The following is a 17433-nucleotide window of genomic DNA, read 5'->3' as shown; positions in this document are numbered from 1 at the left end:
ACAAACATGAGGATAAATCAGACTATAAAAGAAACAAACATGAGGATAAATCAGACTATAAAACAAAAAAACATGAGGATAAATCAGCTATAAATCAAACAAACATGAGGATAAATCAGACTATAAAACAAAAAAACATGAGGATAAATCAGACTATAAAACAAACAAACATGAGGGTAAATCAGATTATATAACAAACAAAAATGAGGATAAATCAGCTAAAAAACAAACCAACATGAGGATGAATCAGACTATAAAACAAAAAAAACATGAGGATTAATCAGACTATAAAACAAACAAACAAGAGGATTAAATCAGACTATAAAACAAACATGAGGATAAATCAGACTATAAAACAAACCTGCATGAGGATAAATCAGAATATAAAAAAACATGAGGATAAATCAGACTATAAAACGAACAAACATGAGGATAAATCAGCTATAAAACAAACAAACATGAGGATAAATCAGCTATAAAACAAACCAACATGATGGTATATCAGACTAAAAAACAAACAAACATGAGGATAAATCAGACTATAAAACAAACCTGCATGAGGATAAATCTGAATATAAAAAAACATGAGAATAAATCAGACTATAAGACAAACAAACATCAGGATAAATCAGCTATAAAACAAGCAAACAAGAGGATAAATCAGACTAAAAAACAAATAAAACATGAAGATAAATCAGCTATAGAACAAACAAACATGAGGATAAATCCGCTACAAAACAAACCAAAATGAGGATAAATCAGACAATAAAACAAACAAACGAGGATAAATTAAACTATAACACAAACAAACAAGGATAAATCAGCTATAAAACAAATAAACGAGGATAAATCAGGTATAAAACAAACAAACATGAGGATGAATCAGATTGTAAAACAAACAAACATGAGGATAAATCAAACTATATAACAAATATACATCAGGATAAATCACACTATAAAACAAAAAAACGAGGATAAATTAGACTATAAAACAAACAAACAAGGATAAATCAGGTATAAAACAAACAAAGGACGATAAAGCAGCTATAAAACAAACAAAACATGCGAATAAATCAGCTGTAAAACAAACAAACATGAGGATAAATCAGCTATAAAAAAACCAACATGAGGATAAATCAGACTATAAAACAAACCAAAATGAGGATAAATCAGCTATAAAAAAACCAACATGGGGATAAATCAGACTGTAAAAATAAAAAAAACATGAGGATAAATCAGCTATAGAACAAACAAACATGAGGATAAATCAGATTATATAACAAACAAAACATGAGGATAAATCAGCTATAAAACAAGCAAACAAACATGAGGATAAATCAGACTATAAAACCTACAAACATGAGGATATATCAGCTATAAAACAAACAAAGAAGAGGATAAATCAGCTATAAAACAAACCAACATGAGGGTAAATCAGACTATAAAACAAACAAACACGAGGATAAATCCGACTATAAAACAAACGAATATCAGGATAAATCAGCTCTAAAACAAACATATATGAGGATAAATCAGACTATAAAACAAACCAACATGAGGATAAATCCGACTATAAAACAAACAAACATCAGAATGAATCAGCTTATAAAACAAACCAAAAAGAGGATAAATCAGACAATAAAACAAACAAACGAGGATAAATTAGACTATAAAACAAACAAACAAGGATAAATCAGCTATAAAACAAACAAACGAGGATAAATCAGGTATAAAACAAACAACATGAGGATGAATCAGACTGTAAATCAAACAAACATGAGGATAAATAAAACTATATAACAAACATACATCAGAATAAATCAGCTATAAAACAAACAAACAAGGATAAATCAGGTATAAAACAAAGAAATGAGGATAAATCAGGTATAAAACAAACAAAACATGAGAATAAATCAGCTATAAAAGAAACAAACATGAGGATAAATCAGACTAAAGAACAAACAAACATGAGGATAAATCAACTATAAAACAAACAAACATCAGGATAAATCAGACCATAACACGAACAAACATGAGGATAAATCAGCAATAAAAAAAACCAACATGAGGATAAATCAGCTATAAATCAAACAAACATGAGGATAAATCAGACTATAAAACAAAAAAACATGAGGATAAATCAGACTATAAAACAAAAAAACATGAGGATAAATCAGACTATAAAACAAACAAACATGAGGATAAATCAGACTATAAAACAAACAAACATGAGGATAAATCAGGTATAAAACAAACAAACATGAGGATAAATCAGACGATACAACAAACGAACGAGGATAAATCAAACTATAAAACAAACAAACATGAGCACAAATCAGACTGTAAAACAAACAAACGAGAGGATAAATCAGACTATCAAACAAACAAACATTAGGATAGATCAGACTATAAAACAAACAAACATGAGGATAAATCAGACTATCAAACAAACAAACATTAGGATAGATCAGACTATAAAACAAAAAAACATGAGGATAAATCAGACTATAAAACAAACAAACATGAGGGTAAATCAGATTATATAACAAACAAAAATGAGGATAAATCAGCTAAAAAACAAACCAACATGAGGATGAATCAGACTATAAAACAAACAAACAAGAGGATTAAATCAGACTATAAAACAAACATGAGGATAAATCAGACTATAAAACAAACCTGCATGAGGATAAATCAGAATATAAAAAAACACGAGGATAAATCAGACTATAAAACGAACAAACATGAGGATAAATCAGCTATAAAACAAACAAACATGAGGATAAATCAGCTATAAAACAAACCAACATGATGGTATATCAGACTAAAAAACAAACAAACATGAGGATAAATCAGACTATAAAACAAACCTGCATGAGGATAAATCTGAATATAAAAAAACATGAGAATAAATCAGACTATAAGACAAACAAACATCAGGATAAATCAGCTATAAAACAAGCAAACAAGAGGATAAATCAGACTAAAAAACAAATAAAACATGAAGATAAATCAGCTATAGAACAAACAAACATGAGGATAAATCCGCTACAAAACAAACCAAAATGAGGATAAATCAGACAATAAAACAAACAAACGAGGATAAATTAAACTATAACACAAACAAACAAGGATAAATCAGCTATAAAACAAATAAACGAGGATAAATCAGGTATAAAACAAACAAACATGAGGATGAATCAGATTGTAAAACAAACAAACATGAGGATAAATCAAACTATATAACAAACATACATCAGGATAAATCACACTATAAAACAAAAAAACGAGGATAAATTAGACTATAAAACAAACAAACAAGGATAAATCAGGTATAAAACAAACAAACGACGATAAAGCAGCTATAAAACAAACAAAACATGCGAATAAATCAGCTGTAAAACAAACAAACATGAGGATAAATCAGCTATAAAAAAACCAACATGAGGATAAATCAGACTATAAAACAAACCAAAATGAGGATAAATCAGCTATAAAAAACCAACATGGGGATAAATCAGACTGTAAAAATAAAAAAAACATGAGGATAAATCAGCTATAGAACAAACAAACATGAGGATAAATCAGATTATATAACAAACAAAACATGAGGATAAATCAGCTATAAAACAAGCAAACAAACATGAGGATAAATCAGACTATAAAACCTACAAACATGAGGATATATCAGCTATAAAACAAACAAAGAAGAGGATAAATCAGCTATAAAACAAACCAACATGAGGGTAAATCAGACTATAAAACAAACAAACACGAGGATAAATCCGACTATAAAACAAACGAATATCAGGATAAATCAGCTCTAAAACAAACATATATGAGGATAAATCAGACTATAAAACAAACCAACATGAGGATAAATCCGACTATAAAACAAACAAACATCAGAATGAATCAGCTTATAAAACAAACCAAAAAGAGGATAAATCAGACAATAAAACAAACAAACGAGGATAAATTAGACTATAAAACAAACAAACAAGGATAAATCAGCTATAAAACAAACAAACGAGGATAAATCAGGTATAAAACAAACAACATGAGAATGAATCAGACTGTAAATCAAACAAACATGAGGATAAATAAAACTATATAACAAACATACATCAGAATAAATCAGCTATAAAACAAACAAACAAGGATAAATCAGGTATAAAACAAAGAAATGAGGATAAATCAGGTATAAAACAAACAAAACATGAGAATAAATCAGCTATAAAAGAAACAAACATGAGGATAAATCAGACTAAAGAACAAACAAACATGAGGATAAATCAACTATAAAACAAACAAACATCAGGATAAATCAGACCATAACACGAACAAACATGAGGATAAATCAGCAATAAAAAAAACCAACATGAGGATAAATCAGCTATAAATCAAACAAACATGAGGATAAATCAGACTATAAAACAAAAAAACATGAGGATAAATCAGACTATAAAACAAAAAAACATGAGGATAAATCAGACTATAAAACAAACAAACATGAGGATAAATCAGACTATAAAACAAACAAACATGAGGATAAATCAGGTATAAAACAAACAAACATGAGGATAAATCAGACGATAGAACAAACGAACGAGGATAAATCAAACTATAAAACAAACAAACATGAGCACAAATCAGACTGTAAAACAAACAAACGAGAGGATAAATCAGACTATCAAACAAACAAACATTAGGATAGATCAGACTATAAAACAAACAAACATGAGGATAAATCAAACTATAAAACAAACATACATCAGGATAACTCAGCTATAAAAATAACAAACAAGGATAAATCAGGTATAAAACAAAGAAATGAGGAGAAATCAGGTATAAAACAAACAAAACACGAGAATAAATCAGCTATAAAACAAACCAACATGATGGTAAATCAGACTATAAAACAAACAAACATCAGAATGAATCAGCTTATAAAACAAACCAAAAAGAGGATAAATCAGACAATAAAACAAACAAACGAGGATAAATTAGACTATAAAACAAACAAACAAGGATAAATCAGCTATAAAACAAACAAACGAGGATAAATCAGGTATAAAACAACCAACATGAGGATGAATCAGACTGTAAATCAAACAAACATGAGGATAAATAAAACTATATAACAAACATACATCAGAATAAATCAGCTATAAAACAAACAAACAAGGATAAATCAGGTATAAAACAAAGAAATGAGGATAAATCAGGTATAAAACAAACAAAACATCAGGATAAATCAGACCATAACACGAACAAACATGAGGATAAATCAGCAATAAAAAAAACCAACATGAGGATAAATCAGCTATAAATCAAACAAACATGAGGATAAATCAGACTATAAAACAAAAAAACATGAGGATAAATCAGACTATAAAACAAAAAAACATGAGGATAAATCAGACTATAAAACAAACAAACATGAGGATAAATCAGACTATAAAACAAACAAATATGAGGATAAATCAGGTATAAAACAAACAAACATGAGGATAAATCAGACGATAGAACAAACGAACGAGGTTAAATCAAACTATAAAACAAACAAACATGAGCACAAATCAGACTGTAAAACAAACAAACGAGAGGATAAATCAGACTATCAAACAAACAAACATTAGGATAGATCAGACTATAAAACAAACAAACATGAGGATAAATCAGACTATCAAACAATCAAACATTAGGATAAATCAGCTAAAAAACAAACAAACGAGGATAAGTCAGTTTATTAAACAAACAAACAAGGATAAATCAGAATATAAACAAACAAACATGAGGATAAATCAGGCTGTAAATCAAACAAACATGAGGATAGATCAGACTGTAAAACAAACAAACATGGGAATAAATAAGCTATATAACAAACAAAAAAGAGGATGAATCAGAATACAAAACAAAGAAACATGAGGATAAATCAGACGATAGAACAAACGAACGAGGATAAATCAAACTATAAAACAAACAAACATGAGCATAAATCAGACTGTAAAAAAAACAAACTAGAGGATAAATCAGACTATCAAACAAAAAAACATTAAGATAAATCAGACTGTAAAACAAACAAACATAAGGATAAATCAGCTATAAAACAAACCAACATGAGGATAAATCAGACTATAAAACAAACAAACATGAGGATAAATCAGACTATAAAAAAACATGAGGATGAATCAGACTATAAAACAAAGAAACATGAGGATAAATCAGCTACAAAACAAAGAAACATGAGGATAAATCAGCTATAAAACAAACCAAAATAATGGTAAATCAGACTAAAAATCAAACAAACATGAGGATAAATCTGACTATAAAACAAACCTGCATGAGGATAAATCAGAATATAAAAAAACATGAGGATAAATCAGACTATAAAACAAACAAAAATCAGAATGAATCAGCTTATAAAACAAACCAAAATGAGGATAAATTGAACAATAAAACAAACAATCGAGGATAAATTAGACTATAAAACAAACAAACAAGGATAAATCAGCTATAAAACAAACAAACGACGATAAATCAGGTATAAAACAAACAAAACATGAGAATAAATCAGCTATAAAACAAACAAACATGAGGATAAATCAGCTATAAAAAAACCAACATGAGGATAAATCAGACTATATAACAAACCAAAATGAGGATAAATCAGCCTATAAAACAAACCAACATGAGGATAAATCAGACTGTAAAAATAACAAACATGAGGATAAGTCAGCTATAGAACAAACAAACATGAGGGTAAATCAGATTATATAACAAACAAAAATGAGGATAAATCAGCTATAAAACAAACCAACATGAGGATAAATCAGACTATAAAACAAACAAACATGAGGATAAATCAGACTATAAAACAAACTCACATCAGAATAAATCAGCTATAAAACAAACAAACAAGGATAAATCAGGTATAAAACAAAGAAATGAGGATAAATCAGGTATAAAACAAACAAAACACGAGAATAAATCAGCTATAAAACAAACAAATATGAGGATAAATCAGCTATAAAACAAACAAATATAAGGATAAATCAGACTTTAAAACAAACCAGCATGAGGATAAATCAGCTATAAAACAAACAAACATGAGGATAAATCAGCTATAAAACGAATGAACATGAGGATGAATCAGACTATGAAACAAAAAACATGAGGATAAATCAGACTGTAAAACAAACAAGCATGAGTATAAATCAGGCTATAAATCAAACAAACATGAGGATAAATCAGATTATAACATAAACAAACATGAGGATAAATCAGACTGTAAAACAAACGAACTAGAGGATAAATCAGACTATCAAACAATCAAACATTAGGATAAATCAGCTATAAAACACACAAACAATGACAAGTCAGTTTATTAAACAAACAAACAAACAAACAAGGATAAATCAGACTATAAACAAACAAACATGAGGATAAATCAGGCTGTAAATCAAACAAACATAAGGATAAATCAGACTATAATACACACAAACATGAGGATAGATCAGACTGTAATACAAACAAACATGAGGATAAATCAGACTAAAAAACAAACAAAACATGACGATAAATCAGCTATAAAACAAACAAACATCAGGATAAATCAGACCATAACACGAACAAACATGAGGATAAATCAGCAATAAAAAAAACCAACATGAGGATAAATCAGCTATAAATCAAACAAACATGAGGATAAATCAGACTATAAAACAAAAAAACATGAGGATAAATCAGACTATAAAACAAAAAAACATGAGGATAAATCAGACTATAAAACAAACAAACATGAGGATAAATCAGACTATAAAACAAACAAACATGAGGATAAATCAGGTATAAAACAAACAAACATGAGGATAAATCAGACGATAGAACAAACGAACGAGGATAAATCAAACTATAAAACAAACAAACATGAGCACAAATCAGACTGTAAAACAAACAAACGAGAGGATAAATCAGACTATCAAACAAACAAACATTAGGATAGATCAGACTATAAAACAAACAAACATGAGGATAAATCAAACTATAAAACAAACATACATCAGGATAACTCAGCTATGAAAATAACAAACAAGGATAAATCAGGTATAAAACAAAGAAATGAGGAGAAATCAGGTATAAAACAAACAAAACACGAGAATAAATCAGCTATAAAACAAACCAACATGATGGTAAATCAGACTATAAAACAAACAAACATCAGAATGAATCAGCTTATAAAACAAACCAAAAAGAGGATAAATCAGACAATAAAACAAACAAACGAGGATAAATTAGACTATAAAACAAACAAACAAGGATAAATCAGCTATAAAACAAACAAACGAGGATAAATCAGGTATAAAACAACCAACATGAGGATGAATCAGACTGTAAATCAAACAAACATGAGGATAAATAAAACTATATAACAAACATACGTCAGAATAAATCAGCTATAAAACAAACAAACAAGGATAAATCAGGTATAAAACAAAGAAATGAGGATAAATCAGGTATAAAACAAACAAAACATGAGAATAAATCAGCTATAAAAGAAACAAACATGAGGATAAATCAGACTAAAAAACAAACAAACATGAGGATAAATCAACTATAAAACAAACAAACATCAGGATAAATCAGACCATAACACGAACAAACATGAGGATAAATCAGCAATAAAAAAAACCAACATGAGGATAAATCAGCTATAAATCAAACAAACATGAGGATAAATCAGACTATAAAACAAAAAAACATGAGGATAAATCAGACTATAAAACAAAAAAACATGAGGATAAATCAGAATATAAAACAAACAAACATGAGGATAAATCAGACTATAAAACAAACAAATATGAGGATAAATCAGGTATAAAACAAACAAACATGAGGATAAATCAGACGATAGAACAAACGAACGAGGATAAATCAAACTATAAAACAAACAAACATGAGCACAAATCAGACTGTAAAACAAACAAACGAGAGGATAAATCAGACTATCAAACAAACAAACATTAGGATAGATCAGACTATAAAACAAACAAACATGAGGATAAATCAAACTATAAAACAAACATACATCAGAATAACTCAGCTATAAAAATAACAAACAAGGATAAATCAGGTATAAAACAAAGAAATGAGGAGAAATCAGGTATAAAACAAACAAAACACGAGAATAAATCAGCTATAAAACAAACCAACATGATGGTAAATCAGACTAAAAAACAAACAAACATGAGGATAAATCAGACTATAAAACAAACCTGCATGAGGATAAATCAGAATATAAAAAAACATGAGGATAAATCACACTATAAAACAAACAAACAGACTGAATTAGCTTATAAAACAAACCAAATTGAGGATAAATCAGACAATAAAACAAACAAACGAGGATAAATTAGACTATAAAACAAACAGACAAGGATAAATCAGCTATAAAACAAACAAACGAGGATAAATCAGGTATAAAACAAACAAACATGAGGATGAATCAGACTGTAAAACAAACAAACATGAGGATAGATCAAACTATATAACAAATATAGATCAGGATAAATCAGCTATAAAACAAACAAACATGAGGATAGATCAGCTATAAAACAAAACAAACAAGAATAAATCAGGTATAAAACAAACAAACGACGATAAATCAGGTATGAAACAAAAGAAACATGGGAACATATCAGCTATAAAACAAAATAAACATGGGAATAAATCAGCTATAATACAAACAAACATGAGGATAAATCAGCTATAAAACAAACCAACATGAGGATAAATCAGCTATTAAGCAAACAAACATGAGGAAAAATCAGCTATAAAACGAACAAACGAGGATAATTAGACTACAAAACAAACAAACATGAGGATAAATCAGACTGAAAACAAACAAACTAGAGGATAAATCAGACTATCAAACAATCAAACATTAGGATAAATCAGCTAAAAAACAAACAAACGAGGATAAGTCAGTTTATTAAACAAACAAACAAGGATAAATCAGAATATAAACAAACAAACATGAGGATAAATCAGGCTGTAAATCAAACAAACATGAGGATAGATCAGACTGTAAAACAAACAAACATGGGAATAAATAAGCTATATAACAAACAAAAAAGAGGATGAATCAGAATACAAAACAAAGAAACATGAGGATAAATCAGACGATAGAACAAACGAACGAGGATAAATCAAACTATAAAACAAACAAACATGAGCATAAATCAGACTGTAAAAAAAACAAACTAGAGGATAAATCAGACTATCAAACAAAAAAACATTAAGATAAATCAGACTGTAAAACAAACAAACATAAGGATAAATCAGCTATAAAACAAACCAACATGAGGATAAATCAGACTATAAAACAAACAAACATGAGGATAAATCAGACTATAAAAAAACATGAGGATGAATCAGACTATAAAACAAAGAAACATGAGGATAAATCAGCTACAAAACAAAGAAACATGAGGATAAATCAGCTATAAAACAAACCAAAATAATGGTAAATCAGACTAAAAATCAAACAAACATGAGGATAAATCTGACTATAAAACAAACCTGCATGAGGATAAATCAGAATATAAAAAAACATGAGGATAAATCAGACTATAAAACAAACAAAAATCAGAATGAATCAGCTTATAAAACAAACCAAAATGAGGATAAATTGAACAATAAAACAAACAATCGAGGATAAATTAGACTATAAAACAAACAAACAAGGATAAATCAGCTATAAAACAAACAAACGACGATAAATCAGGTATAAAACAAACAAAACATGAGAATAAATCAGCTATAAAACAAACAAACATGAGGATAAATCAGCTATAAAAAAACCAACATGAGGATAAATCAGACTATATAACAAACCAAAATGAGGATAAATCAGCCTATAAAACAAACCAACATGAGGATAAATCAGACTGTAAAAATAACAAACATGAGGATAAGTCAGCTATAGAACAAACAAACATGAGGGTAAATCAGATTATATAACAAACAAAAATGAGGATAAATCAGCTATAAAACAAACCAACATGAGGATAAATCAGACTATAAAACAAACAAACATGAGGATAAATCAGACTATAAAACAAACTCACATCAGAATAAATCAGCTATAAAACAAACAAACAAGGATAAATCAGGTATAAAACAAAGAAATGAGGATAAATCAGGTATAAAACAAACAAAACACGAGAATAAATCAGCTATAAAACAAACAAATATGAGGATAAATCAGCTATAAAACAAACAAATATAAGGATAAATCAGACTTTAAAACAAACCAGCATGAGGATAAATCAGCTATAAAACAAACAAACATGAGGATAAATCAGCTATATAACGAATGAACATGAGGATGAATCAGACTATAAAACAAAAAACATGAGGATAAATCAGACTGTAAAACAAACAAGCATGAGTATAAATCAGGCTATAAATCAAACAAACATGAGGATAAATCAGATTATAACATAAACAAACATGAGGATAAATCAGACTGTAAAACAAACGAACTAGAGGATAAATCAGACTATCAAACAATCAAACATTAGGATAAATCAGCTATAAAACACACAAACAATGACAAGTCAGTTTATTAAACAAACAAACAAACAAACAAGGATAAATCAGACTATAAACAAACAAACATGAGGATAAATCAGGCTGTAAATCAAACAAACATAAGGATAAATCAGACTATAATACACACAAACATGAGGATAGATCAGACTGTAATACAAACAAACATGAGGATAAATCAGACTAAAAAACAAACAAAACATGACGATAAATCAGCTATAGAACAAACAAACATGAGGATAAATCAAACTATAATACAAACAAACATGAGGATAAATCAGACTATAAAACATACAAACATGAGGACGAATCAGACTAAAAAACAAACAAAAATGAGGATAAATCAGCTATAGAACAAACAAACATGAGGATAAATCAGCTATAAAACAAACCAACATGAGGATAAATCAGACTATAAAACAAACCAGCATGAGGATAAAGCAGATCATAAAACAAACAAAAATGAGGATAAATCAGACAATAAAACAAAAAAACATGAGGATGAATCAGACTGTAAAAATAACAATCATGAGGATAAATCACTATAAAACAAACAAACAAGAGTATAAATCAGGCTATAAATCAAACAAACATGAGGATAAATCAGATTATAATACAAACAAACATGAGGATAAATCAGACTGTAAAACAAACAAACATGAGGATAAATCAAACTATAAAACAAACATACATCAGGATAACTCAGCTATAAAAATAACAAACAAGGATAAATCAGGTATAAAACAAAGAAATGAGGAGAAATCAGGTATAAAACAAACAAAACACGAGAATAAATCAGCTATAAAACAAACAAATATGAGGATAAATCAGCTATAAAACAAACAAATATAAGGATAAATCAGACTTTAAAACAAACCAGCATGAGGATAAATCAGCTATAAAACAAACAAACATGAGGATAAATCAGCTATAAAACAAACAAACAAGGATAAATCAGGTATAAAACAAAGAAATGAGGATAAATCAGGTATAAAACAAACAAAACACGAGAATAAATCAGCTATAAAACAAACAAATATGAGGATAAATCAGCTATAAAACAAACAAATATAAGGATAAATCAGACTTTAAAACAATCCAGCATGAGGATAAATCAGCTATAAAACAAACAAACATGAGGATAAATCAGCTATAAAACGAATGAACATGAGGATGAATCAGACTACAAAACAAAAAACATGAGGATAAATCAGACTGTAAAACAAACAAGCATGAGTATAAATCAGGCTATAAATCAAACAAACATGAGGATAAATCAGATTATAATACAAACAAACATGAGGATAAATCAGACTGTAAAACAAACAAACATGAGGATAAATCAAACTATAAAACAAACTCACATCAGAATAAATCAGCTATAAAACAAACAAACAAGGATAAATCAGGTATAAAACAAAGAAATGAGGATAAATCAGGTATAAAACAAACAAAACACGAGAATAAATCAGCTATAAAACAAACAAATATGAGGATAAATCAGACTATAAAACATACAAACATGAGGATGAATCAGACTAAAAAACAAACAAAAATAAGGATAAATCAGCTATAGAACAAACAAACATGAGGATAAATCAGCTATAAAACAAACCAACATGAGGATAAATCAGACTATAAAACAAACCAGCATGAGGATAAAGCAGATCATAAAACAAACAAAAATGAGGATAAATCAGACAATAAAACAAAAAAACATGAGGATGAATCAGACTGTAAAAATAACAAACATGAGGATAAATCAGGTATAAAACAAACAAAACACGAGAATAAATCAGCTATAAAACAAACAAATATGAGGATAAATCAGACTGTAAAACAAACAAACATGAGGATAAATCAAACTATAAAACAAACTCACATCAGAATAAATCAGCTATAAAACAAACAAATATAAGGATAAATCAGACTTTAAAACAATCCAGCATGAGGATAAATCAGCTATAAAACAAACAAACATGAGGATAAATCAGCTATAAAACGAATGAACATGAGGATGAATCAGACTACAAAACAAAAAACATGAGGATAAATCAGACTGTAAAACAAACAAGCATGAGTATAAATCAGGCTATAAATCAAACAAACATGAGGATAAATCAGATTATAATACAAACAAACATGAGGATAAATCAGACTGTAAAACAAACAAACAGGAGGATAAATCAAACTATAAAACAAACTCACATCAGAATAAATCAGCTATAAAACAAACAAACAAGGATAAATCAGGTATAAAACAAAGAAATGAGGATAAATCAGGTATAAAACAAACAAAACACGAGAATAAATCAGCTATAAAAGAAACAAATATGAGGATAAATCAGACTATAAAACATACAAACATGAGGATGAATCAGACTAAAAAACAAACAAAAATGAGGATAAATCAGCTATAGAACAAACAAACATGAGGATAAATCAGCTATAAAACAAACCAACATGAGGATAAATCAGACTATAAAACAAACCAGCATGAGGATAAAGCAGATCATAAAACAAACAAAAATGAGGATAAATCAGACAATAAAACAAAAAAACATGAGGATGAATCAGACTGTAAAAATAACAAACATGAGGATAAATCAGGTATAAAACAAACAAAACACGAGAATAAATCAGCTATAAAACAAACAAATATGAGGATAAATCAGACTGTAAAACAAACAAACATGAGGATAAATCAAACTATAAAACAAACTCACATCAGAATAAATCAGCTATAAAACAAACAAACAAGGATAAATCAGGTATAAAACAAAGAAATGAGGATAAATCAGGTATAAAACAAACAAAACACGAGAATAAATCAGCTATAAAACAAACAAATATAACGATAAATCAGACTTTAAAACAAACCAGCATGAGGACAAATCAGCTATAAAACAAACAAACATGAGGATAAATCAGCTATAAAACGAATGAACATGAGGATGAATCAGACTATAAAAGAAAAAACATGAGGATAAATCAGACTGTAAAACAAACAAGCATGAGTATAAATCAGGCTATAAATCAAACAAACATGAGGATAAATCAGATTATAACACAAACAAACATGAGGATAAATCAGACTGTAAAACAAAAGAACTAGAGGATAAATCAGACTATCAAACAATCAAACATTAGGATAAATCAGCTATAAAACACACAAACAATGATAAGTCAGTTTGTTAAACAAACAAACAAGGATAAATCAGAATATAAACAAACAAACATGAGGATAAATCAGGCTGTAAATCAAACAAACATGAGCATAAATCAGGCTGTAAATCAAACAAACATAAGGATAAATCAGACTATAATACAAACAAACATGAGGATAGATCAGACTGTAATACAAACAAACATGAGGATAAATCAGACTATCAAACAAACATACATCAGGATAAATCAGCTATAAAATGAATGAACATGAGGATGAATCAGACTATAAAACAAAAAACATGAGGATAAATCAGACTAAAAAACAAACAAAACATGACGATAAATCAGCTATAGAACAAACAAACATGAGGATAAATCAAACTATAATACAAACAAACATGAGGATAAATCAGACTATAAAACAAACAAACATGAGGATGAATCAGACTAAAAAACAAACAAAAATGAGGATAAATCAGCTGTAGAACAAACAAACATGAGGATAAATCAGCTATAAAACAAACCAACATGAGGATAAATCAGACTATAAAACAAACCAGCATGAGGATAAAGCAGATTATAAAACAAACAAAAATGAGGATAAATCAGACAATAAAACAAAAAAACATGAGGACAAATCAGACTGTAAAAATAACAATCATGAGGATAAATCACTATAAAACAAACAAACAAGAGTATAAATCAGGCTATAAATCAAACAAACATGAGGATAAATCAGATTATAATACAAACAAACATGAGGATAAATCAGACTGTAAAACAAACAAACATGAGGATAAATCAAACTATAAAACAAACTCACATCAGAATAAATCAGCTATAAAACAAACAAACAAGGATAAATCAGGTATAAAACAAAGAAATGAGGATAAATCAGGTATAAAACAAACAAAACACGAGAATAAATCAGCTATAAAACAAACAAATATGAGGATAAATCAGCTATAAAACAAACAAATATAAGGATAAATCAGACTTTAAAACAAACCAGCATGAGGATAAATCAGCTATAAAACAAACAAACATGAGGATAAATCAGCTATAAAACGAATGAACATGAGGATGAATCAGACTATAAAACAAAAAACATGAGGATAAATCAGACTGTAAAACAAACAAGCATGAGTATAAATCAGGCTATAAATCAAAAAAACATGAGGATAAATCAGATTATAACACAAACAAACATGAGGATAAATCAGACTGTAAAACAAACGAACTAGAGGATAAATCAGACTATCAAACAATCAAACATTAGGATAAATCAGCTATAAAACACACAAACAATGACAAGTCAGTTTATTAAACAAACAAACAAGGATAAATCAGACTATAAACAAACAAACATGAGGACAAACAAACATGAGGATAACTCAGACTATAAAACGAACAAACATGAGGATAAATCAGGCTGTAAATCAAACAAACATAAGGATAAATCAGACTATAATACACACAAACATGAGGATAGATCAGACTGTAATACAAACAAACATGAGGATAAATCAAACTATAAAACAAACTCACATCAGAATAAATCAGCTATAAAACAAACAAACAAGGATAAATCAGGTATAAAACAAAGAAATGAGGATAAATCAGGTATAAAACAAACAAAACACGAGAATAAATCAGCTATAAAACAAACAAATATGAGGATAAATCAGCTATAAAACAAACAAATATAAGGATAAATCAGACTTTAAAACAAACCAGCATGAGGATAAATCAGCTATAAAACAAACAAACATGAGGATAAATCAGCTATAAAACGAATGAACATGAGGATGAATCAGACTATAAAACAAAAAACATGAGGATAGATCAGACTGTAATACAAACAAACATGAGGATAAATCAAACTATAAAACAAACTCACATCAGAATAAATCAGCTATAAAACAAACAAACAAGGATAAATCAGGTATAAAACAAAGAAATGAGGATAAATCAGGTATAAAACAAACAAAACACGAGAATAAATCAGCTATAAAACAAACAAATATGAGGATAAATCAGCTATAAAACAAACAAATATAAGGATAAATCAGACTTTAAAACAAACCAGCATGAGGATAAATCAGCTATAAAACAAACAAACATGAGGATAAATCAGCTATAAAACGAATGAACATGAGGATGAATCAGACTATAAAACAAAAAACATGAGGATAAATCAGACTGTAAAACAAACAAGCATGAGTATAAATCAGGCTATAAATCAAACAAACATGAGGATAAATCAGATTATAACACAAACAAACATGAGGATAAATCAGACTGTAAAACAAACGAACTAGAGGATAAATCAGACTATCAAACAATAAAACATTAGGATAAATCAGCTATAAAACACACAAACAATGACAAGTCAGTTTATTAAACAAACAAACAAGGATAAATCAGACTATAAACAAACAAACATGAGGACAAACAAACATGAGGATAACTCAGACTATAAAACGAACAAACATGAGGATATATCAGGCTGTAAATCAAACAAACATAAGGATAAATCAGACTATAATACACACAAACATGAGGATAGATCAGACTGTAATACAAACAAACATGAGGATAAATCAAACTATAAAACAAACTCACATCAGAATAAATCAGCTATAAAAC

The sequence above is a fragment of the Lampris incognitus genome, chromosome 3, assembly GCF_029633865.1.
Source record: "Lampris incognitus isolate fLamInc1 chromosome 3, fLamInc1.hap2, whole genome shotgun sequence".
In the NCBI taxonomy this organism is placed as follows: Eukaryota; Metazoa; Chordata; class Actinopteri; order Lampriformes; family Lampridae; genus Lampris; species Lampris incognitus.
This window is presented reverse-complemented; position numbering follows the sequence as displayed.